We start from the raw sequence: 10,597 nt of genomic DNA on the forward strand, positions 1-10,597 counted from the left end.
CATTGACGTCAGAGTTCCCGTCTGTTTCTCCAAGTCACCGACGGCCTTCTCTAATCCGTCAAGTCGTGACTCTGTACTGCGAGTATTAACCATCGTCACCGCACCAATTGATAAGAGTAAAGGCGCTGGACCAGGTAGAGCACGAGGAGTGCTCAAATGTATGATAGAATAACTATGAATCAAAAGTATGGGAAAGAGGAACTGTCGGCTTTTATTGATATGGAATGATAATGAATAAGAAGATAAATCCTCCAAAGAGGCCCTCGATCTGAAGATCGCCTATAATCCAATTTCCCAAGATGTGAATCATCATTGTGGAATTGTAATATATAGACTTACATGTGAGGGAATATAGCAACAACTAAATCTCAACAAATCTGCTAGCTAGAAAATCAAATATTCAAAATAACAGAAAATGAATTTGCAACTACTAAGCCGATGTGTCTTGCTCCTCTTGACTTCGTCTACTCTCCTTCTTTCTCTCCCGCGTTTGTTGCCCAATCAACAACCAGTCGGTCTCCCCTTTTGTAGACTCGCCATGTCGTATCACATTGTCATCCGTATATACAAATACAAGTATATAACCAACCCTCGTTGTCTTTTCACCTAATCAGGTTCTATAAGTTATGAAATGAAGGGGTTCAAGTACGAGGACATGTGGGCAAATGTTCGAAATCACCTGATGTTTTTCAATGATATTTCATTTGGTCTAAAAAGAACAAAGATATCCGCCTCTTGCCAATAGTCGACCAGCGAGGATGCCATTGATTTTTGAATGTCTCTATGGAAGTGTCGTTTTTAGCATCAAAGAGTCATCCTATGGGCCATCGATTTGAATGTCTCGATGGAAGAGTAGTTTTAAACGATCGAGATTTAATGAGCTTATCCACTCGCGAAAGTAGACTATAATTGTGTCATGTGCATTGTACGAATTTGTCCATTTACATATTTCCAACAGACTCAAACTACTTAAGAGAAGAGTTGAAGGCTAAGAAAATACAGTTTCAATCACACAGTTCTTTTCTTTGTTTTTTTCAATGTATAACCCATTGTGTTTGATATGCTTGATAAGTTCATCTCCTGTCAAATACTTGACTCATAATCCTCTCAAAAAGCAATCTCTGCAACAAAGAATCGAAAATTGCAGGGCATGTTTAATATTTCGACATCAATCTCCTCAGATTCAGCCTAGAACATCTATATAGTACCATTCAACATCATTCTTAGCTCAATCCAGTCGAACTGATCCCATTTGGCACCACTTCATCCACGACCATGATATTATTCTGCAAAAATAAAGAATCGACGTTCAACAAATGCATCATCAAATACGTGGTTGCAGTTGAGTAAAAGGAGTACCTTGCATTCATCCAAAATATCATCCTTGGATATGATATGTTCAACATCTTGGCCAGCAATACGATGCATTGCACGGATAAGACCGAGAGAAAGAAGATGCAAAAATGTTCATAAAAATGTTCACGAAAAAAAGCTTCTATACCGTGTAGTAAATCCTAAACGCGAGACATTTACCACAACTCTATAAAGAATTGAAATCGGAAAATAATGTTCTGCCAGAGTGATAAGACAGTTTGCTAAGGATTGGATATCATCTTTCCTTGACAAATTCAAGCCTCTCAAGAATGCAAACACTACTTTTGTTCAAATCAATCTCACAGTTATTGTTTCAAACCAACTCACAGAGCATATAACATACATAACTCTGTCTACGGACAATATATAGCACAATAGCATGATCATAATATCCAACGTATCTTCTTCTTGTATGAATCGTTTACAGGAGACATGTATCCTCCAACAACACAAAACCCTTAGAGAATTTACAACATCTCTAGCCAACTCTGGGAATTAGAACAGTAGTCAAAACACCATAGCACATCGAAAAGGCAAATTCTACATAGATGGGCAACTAATTCGACATATATTCACGCATCTCACATTCCACATATCAAAACAACACTATTTTGTAAGATAAATATCCATAACCTAAATTCAATCATCAATCACATCTCCACACACACACTTGGAAAAGATTAAAAAAACAACAAAATCTCACCAAACCAACGCAAGTGCATGTTTGTAGGAGGATTGAAACTCCCAGATGAAACCAAAACTACAAAAATCTTCCCCTATGTTGAGAGAAGGTCAAAAAATATTCCTCATTCAGTCTCACAATTTGAACTTTCTAAATCAACAAAGGCCAGAATGTTTCAAGAATATGATATGACTAAATGTATGTAGACTTACTTGGCATCAGATCTTGATAAACTCTCTCTCTCAGTATATTTGAGGAATAATTTATCTAGTGGCAGAAGTATATCTACAAAACCTGCCTACTAATGTAAGGGCATCCACAATGGCGGCTAGCGCACCGGCTAGCCGATTCGCATCGCTAGCCGAACCATTGGAATCGGCCAGCGCCTTTTCGGCGAGAAAATAGGCGAGCGCACGCCGATTTGCGAGCGCTGGCCGATGCCTGGCCGCCATTACAGGCTCGCGATCGGCCAGCGCAATTTTTTATTTTTATTTTTTGAAATTTTTTGAAACACTATATATACGCGATTTTAGTTTCATTTTCATTTGCACCACTTGTTTTAACGAGTTTTCTCTCTCTAAATTTCTGTACAAGAGCAACATCGAGCGATGAGTAACGCGGGTGATAGCAGTGGTGGAAGTGGTGGGGATGCTGAGGAGTACGTACAGTGGATGAACGAGGCTATGGAGGCCTTCATGAACCGCGAGATAGAGCGGTACATGCAAAGGGTCGAACAGCAGGAGGTACCTCGCCCTCGACCCGTTGTCCACCGCCGAACAGTGATTAATCGGGATCACGTAGCTGCACATCAACGGCTATATGATGACTACTTCGCACCGGACCCGCGGTTTAATGCAAACATGTTCAGGCGGCATTTTAGAATGTGCATGGAGTTGTTTATGTGTATCGTTGACGCTTTGGAGCGTCGATATCTGTATTTCCACTTCAGGCCTTTCCCATTGTGGTTTTTGTATGTAATTTGGAGTGTATCCAACTGATCAGGAAGAGATTCCCGACCCAGCTGAGTTGTTGGTACGATAACCGGGACCTGGCTTCAAACAAGTTTCCTCAACCCACTTCTACTGATTAGTATAATGGAGGTAAGGGTCGAATCCCACGAGGATGGACACGTTTTGATAACTGCGGTGACTTTCCTGGGTGTTTTGGTTAGCTACCACGCTTGGGTTGAGATTTTACCTAGGCACAGAAATAAAGGTGGCACTATACTGACTAGTAGGCGTAAAAATAACAGGCATGTGGTGGTGTTCGTGAAAGTAGGGGACAAGGTGTCTCAGAGACATATGGAAAGTAGACAGTTACTAAAAGAGGAAAATTAGACTACAAGGCATATTTGGTGGCTGGGTGGTTCTCTGACAGGTCTGGACAGTACATCTGAAAAGTAGGGAACAAAAGCAAAAGTAACTTAAAAGTAAAGTGGTTCAAACTAAAGTTGATTTTGACGTTTTCTTCTTCACCAAGTATTAACAGAATTCAGATAAACACAAACACCATGACTGAACTTCAGATTCACACCCCTAAACTCAAGATCCATCAATTAAAATGCTCAAACTTAAATTAAACGATGAAAATGCAACTTTACTTCTACTGACTGACATGCAAGGTGGTAATCACTGCGTAGAAAAGAAACTCATGCACGAAACTTGACTAAACATAGCTACAACTTCGAATCAACAACTCCAGATAAGAAAGCACTCAGAAATTAAAAGCAATAACTAGATCTAACTTTCCTAGGCAGAATGAAGCAAACTCGAACCAAAGCGACATGCGAAATAGAAACTTCATAACGTAAATGTTGGAAAATAACAAAGTACTTCAAAAGAGCAACAACGATGAGTGTTTGCAAATAACCAACGATGAAAACAAGTAAACTTTAAACTAAGAAAGCGATTAAGATTGTTTGTGCCACTCCGGACGATGATACTACTACACTACTACGATAACTGGCTGGAACGGCGGACTGATGACTTCTCCGGCAGACTCTTGGACGTCAAGTGACCATGGTTGTGGCGAGGAACGAGAGATAGGATAGTGCTGAAGGAACTGATCTTCTAGAGAGAATTCTAACTAAGTGTGGTGGTTGGACTCAAGGGAGAACTCTAAGTGCGATCTCTTCTCTCTCTCCAAGTGGCTTCTTTTATAGGGAGGCTTGCCCTTGCTTTTAGGGTAGACTTCCTCCGCGTTTTGACCCTTTTGCCCTTGTCAATGATCATCTCAGCTATCCTCCTTCTCCATCTCGAGCCTTTTCTCCGGCATGCATCCTGGTCAGCATCGCACCCTTCTGGTGCCCTTTTCACTTGCGTCACCTGAATCGTCTCCTACCGACTTGGATCCTTTAATCCCGCACACTTGAGCAACTGTTTTGTAGATAATATATGCATTTCTCGACATATTGACCAGTAACCAAGGCTTAGAATACGACTTATCAGAAAGAATCCCACGATGATCCTCGAGGCCGTAGTTGATTATCGGCTGTGGATCTGGCATGCGTATTTTGGGGTAGCCGGGTCGAACAACGACCTCAACGTCCTCAACTCGTCGCCCCTCTTCAACGAGAAGTGTCAAGGCATCGGTCCGGCCGTCTCATTTGTGGCCAATGGCAACCGGCATGATATGGGCTACTAATTGGCGGATGGGATATACCCTAGGTGGCCTATCTTTGTGAAGACGATCAGGCACGCAAATGATGATAGGAAGGCCTACTTTGCGAACGGCAGGAGTCGGCGCGCAAGGACGTGGAGCGCGCATTTGGTGTGCTTCAGTCTCTATGGGCGGCAATTAAGGGTCCAACACTTTTGTGGGATGTCAAATGCATTGCTGATATAATGTATGCCTGCATTATCATGCACAACATGATCGTCGAAGACGAAGGCGTACAACTGACTAATTGGGCCAATGACGATCCTGATGCAGCCGGTCCAAGCCACGGCGTGGCCACTTCCAACGTACGAAGGAGGTACCTCACGATGAAGCCGACCGTCTCCAGGCACATGCCGACATGCGCCAAGTCGATGCTCATATTCAACTCCAAAAGGATATAATTGAAGAGTTGTGGGCACGGAAGACTGCACGGCGATAGTTTTTTTCTTTATTATGTAATTTTTTTTAAATGAATGTACTTTTTTAAAAAATGAAATTAATGAATTTTCCCGTATATGTCTCGGTAATTTAATTCCGTAATTTATCATAAATTTAATTCCGTAAATGTAGTTGTTTTTGAATTATTTTTATTGCGGCTAGCCTGTGGCTGGCCTTAGGCTAGCCTATTTGATTAAAATGATGATGTGGCAGGTAGATTTTTAGTGTTGATGACATGGCAGGGGAAGAGAGTGGCTGGCCTATGGCTGACCTATTGCCATTGTGGATGCTCCCTTAACACAAAAGTCTGGCACCTTTATTAGCAATATTCAATATTAATTGATGCATTATTATCGGCAATAGTGTGGTAAATTAAAGTTCATATCGTCTACTAAGATTTACATATTAAATGTTGTATTTGGATTTAAGAATTTGAAGAAGATATAGTACTACTAATTAGTACTCCCCCCGTCCGCTATTAGAAGTCTCATTTCTTGGTGGCACGGATTTTAAGAAATGTTAAGAAAAATGTATGGAAAAAAGTTAGTGGAATAGAAGTTCCATTTGTATATATTAGTTTTAATTTAAATGTGAGCGTAATGAGTTAATGGAAGGTGAGACCTATCTTAACATTAATTGATGCATTATTATCAGCAATAGTGTGGTAAATTAAAGTTCATATCGTCTACTAAGATTTACATATTAAATGTTACATTTGGATTTAAGAATTTGAAGAAGATATAGTACTAATTAGTACTCCATCCGTCCGCCATTAGGAGTCCTATTTCTTGGCGGCACGAGTTTTAAGAAATGTTAAGAAAAATAGATGGAAAAAAGTTAGTGAAATAGAGGTCTCACTTGTATATATTAGTTTTAAATGAAATGTGAGTGGAATGCATTAGTGGAAGGTGGGACCCTATTACTATTTATGGTAAAAGTGAAACGGGACTCCTATTCGCGGACGGATTAAAATGGAAAAATGAGACTCATATTCGCGGACGATTTCGATTAGATGGTTTAAAATAACTTGATTCTAGTGTGTGTGTTCTCTGTGTGTGAGTGATTGTTCATACCGAGTGAGTGTGTGAGATAATCAAGGTGTGTGAGTCTTGCTAAGCTAACAAGTGGCGCCGTCTGTGGGAAGTTCTTGAAGCCTAGTTCCAGGCGATTTTCAAGATGGCAGCAAGGCTAGATGCAGTGAAGTTCACGGGCAAAAATGATTATAGGCTATGGAAGATGAAAATGAAGGCTGTGTTGATTCAGCAAGGGTTGGCTGCGGTTCTTGCACCTGCAGAGAAGGGAAAGGCTCCAGCTGTTGATGAAAAGTCCCAGGCAAAGATGGAAGAGATGCAACTCAAAGCCCACAGTGCAGTGATCTTGTGTCTGGGAGACAAAGTGCTCAGAGATGTTCAAGAATGCAAGACTGCTGTGGGGATTCTGGAAAAACTAGATGAAGTCTATTTGGCTAAGTCCCTAGCAAATAGACTTTACCTAAAGAAGAGGCTATACTCCTACAGTTTTGCTGCAGGTACATCCATCATAGAGCAGTTAGAGGAGTTCAACAAGATTATTGATGATCTTGGCTCTGTGGATGTGAAGATTTCAGATGGAGATAAGGCTATCTTGACACTCAATGCTCTTCCTAGCTCATATGATCAACTGAGTGATGCCATAATCTATGGCAGAGATAAGCCTATCACTTACACCGAGGTATACTCAGCTCTTATGGCCAAGGAGCTTCAGAAGACTAACAGTAAAGGCACTGATGTGCAAGCTCCAGAGGCTCTTAATGTCAAGAAATTCAAGAAGCCTAAGTTCAAGAAGAAGTATGAGGAAAATTCCAAGGGATCCACCTCTGATACTCAGAAAGAAACCAGATCATGCCATTGGTGCAAGAAACCTGGACATTTAAAGAAGGATTGCTTTGCTTGGAAGAGGAAGCAAGCATCTGAGGGCAAGAGTCAGAACACCTCTGATTGTGTAGAGGGTGTAGATCCTCCTGCCCAACTCCTGAATGTTGTAGATAAAGGGGTGAGTCAGAGGTGGATTATGGATTCTGGATGCAGCTTCCACATATGCCCTAACAAGAGCTGGTTTCATGATCTCAAGGAGGCAGATGGAACAGTTCTACTGGGAAATAATCATGTTTGTAAGATCAGAGGGGTTGGAAATGTGAAGCTGAGACTCCAAGATGGCTCTATCAAGATCTTGACTGAAGTGAGGTTTATCCCTGAGGTGAGAAGAAATATGATCTCTCTGGGGATGTTGGAGCAGAAAGGTTTCAACATCTTGTTAAATCAAGGAAAAATGTTTGTGAGATCAGGGGATCAAGTAATCATGAAGGCTGACAGAGACCATATTCTTTACTATCTCACTGCTAGGGCTGTTGATGGTGAAAGCTATGCAGCTTCGGATGGAAATTTAAGGCTGTGGCATATGAGACTTGACCATCCAGCAGTGAAAGAGCTAGTGAAGAAGGGGCTGATTCCTGAGAATAGCTATAAGATGATGGATCCCTGTGAGCAGTGCATTCTGGGGAAAGCTAAGAAAGCTCCATACACAACTGGTACACTCTCATCTACTTCTCCTCTTGACTATATTCATAGTGATCTTTGGGGACCCTCTCCTATAAATTCAGTAGGAGGAGGGAGGTATTACTTGTCTATTATTGATGATTACACTAGAAAATTATGGGTGTATATTTTGAAAGATAAGTCAGAAACTTTCTCTAAGTTTAGAATATGGTGCAAGGAGGTGGAGTTAGAGAAAGGTAAGAGTGTGAAGTGCCTTAGGACTGATAATGGCTTAGAATTTCTATCCTCTGAGTTTGATCAGTTTTGCAAAGAAAAAGGGATGAAGAGACACAGAACAGTTCCCTGCAACCCCCAACAAAATGGGGTTGCAGAAAGAATGAACAGAACTATTATGGAGAGGGTTAGGTGTCTACTTCTAGGCTCTGGTTTGAGCAGCAAGTTCTGGGGAGAGGCAGTATATACTGCTGCTTTTCTAATCAACAAATGCCCTGCTACAGCTATAAAGTCAGAAACTCCAGATTTTATGTGGTATGGAGCTCATAGTGATTACACAAGGTACAGGGTGTTTGGGTGTGCAGCATTTGCACATGCTAGACAAAGTAAACTTGAAGCTAGGGCACTGAGGTGTGTCATGCTTGGTTATCAGAGGGGAGTCAAAAGTTATAGGCTCTGGTGCATTGAGCCTGGAAAGCAGAAGGTGATTATTAGTAGGGATGTGGTGTTCACTGAAACTCACATGCCATATCTAAAGAATGATTTATCTCATGATGAAGATGACAATGACTTCTTCTGGGTGGAGTCTAGTGGCTTGGGTGAAGGTGGAGCTAGTGGCTCTGAGAGTGAGTCAGAGACTGAGGATGAAGGTGGTTCCAGTCAAGGTGGAGCTACATCTGAGCCTGCCAGAGAATACCAGATTGCCAGAGATAAAGGCAAGAGAAATGTGGGACCTCCTAAGAAATATTCTGATGAGGTCTATTATGCATTATGTGCTGCTGAGAACATTGAGCTTACTGATCCTCTCACTTGCAATGAAGCTATGAAGAGCAAAGACAGAGAAAGGTGGATAGAAGCTATGAATGATGAAATTGAGTCTTTACTCAAGAATAAGACATGGATTTTGGTGGATAAATCTCAGCTAAGTTCTGGTGGGAAAGAAAGGAAACCTGTGAGCTGCAAGTGGGTGTTTAAGAGGAAAGTTGAAGCCACTGACAAGACCAAAATTAAGTTTAAGGCTTGGTTGGTGGCAAGAGGGTTTACACAGCAGGAGAGTGTGGATTTTAATGAGGTGTTTGCTCCAGTTGTGAAGCACACCTCTATCAGGATCTTGCTGGCTGTAGTAAATAAATTCAATTGGGAGTTACAGCAGCTTGATGTGAAGACTGCTTTTCTCAATGGAGACCTTGAAGAGACTATTTTCATGGAGCAGATTGGAGAGGAAAGTAAGGTCTGCTTGTTGAAGAAAAGTCTCTATGGGTTAAAACAAAGCCCCAGGCAGTGGAACAGGAAATTTGATGAGCAAATGATGAGTATTGGCTTTGTAAGATCAAAGTTTGATGACTGCATTTACATAAAGAAGAAGGGGAGTACACCAGTTGCCTATCTACTACTTTATGTGGATGACATGCTCCTTGCTGGACCATCTATGACTGAGATGAACAAGGTTAAGGCAGATCTAATGTCTTGTTTTGAAATGAAGGATCTGGGTGAAGCAAGAAAGATCCTGGGGATTAACATTGAGAGAGACAGAGGTTCTAAGAAACTATGGCTATTTCAAACTGATTATATTGAGAAGGTTCTGATAAGGTTCAAGATGGATAATGCCAAAGCTGCTTCAACTCCTCTATCACAGAGTTTTAAACTATCTAAGGAGCAGGCCCCTAAGTCTATGCAAGAAGCAAGGGAGATGGAGTCTATTCCTTATGCTAGTGTGGTTGGAAGTGTCATGTACACTATGATCTGTACTAGGCCAGATTTGGCCCATGCTATCTCAGTAACTAGCAGATATATGGCTGATCCTGGGAAGGAGCATTGGAATGCTCTTAAATGGATTTTGAGGTATATGAAGAGCACTAGTAGTTGGGGTATTGTGTTTAGTGGCTGTGATAAGGAGAGTGAAGAGTTGGTGGTGGGATATTGTGATGCAGACTATGCTACAAATCTTGATAATAGAAAGTCCCAAACTGGTTATCTTTTTACCTTATTTGGCACTGTGATCAGCTGGAAGTCAGGGCTGCAGAGTGTTGTGGCTTTGTCAACAACAGAGGCTGAGTACATGGCTCTCACAGCAGCTGTGCAAGAGAGTTTCTGGATTCAAGGTGTTATCTCAGAGTTTGGTTTGAAACAGAAGACCATGGTGGTACATTGTGATAGTAGCTCAGCTATGTGCTTGGCTAAACATCAATATTTTCATGAGAGAAGCAAGCACATAGATGTGAGACTACATTTCATTAGAGATGAAGTTGAGAAAGGAAGAGTGAAGGTGGTCAAGATTCACACCTTGCACAATCCAACTGATATGCTTACTAAGTCCCTAGGAAGGGACAAGTTTGATCACTGCAAGGAACTGATAAATGTTTGCTGTAAGGTCTGAGGTGTGTACTCAGGTGGAGATTTGTTAGAATGAGTGCGCACTCAGAATTCTGGAAGAAATAGAAGAGGGAAGCAGTTTCAAGAGTTAGAAACTAGCCGTTAGAAAGTTAGTTAGTTTGTTACAATTCTTGTTTCTTGTTTCTTGATTGGTTAGTGGCAGTTACCACTCTTGTGCCAGCTTTAAATAGCTTGGCTTTTGTATCTTAGAGTCAGATTTTAGTCAATAAAAGAGAATCCCCTTCTCCAAGAAAACTCTCTCAATTTTCATCAAGATTCTAGTGTGTGTGTTCTCTGTGTGTGAGTGATTGTTCATACCGAGTGA

Source organism: Salvia hispanica, chromosome 2 (genome assembly GCF_023119035.1).
Source record: "Salvia hispanica cultivar TCC Black 2014 chromosome 2, UniMelb_Shisp_WGS_1.0, whole genome shotgun sequence".
NCBI lineage: Eukaryota > Viridiplantae > Streptophyta > Magnoliopsida > Lamiales > Lamiaceae > Salvia > Salvia hispanica.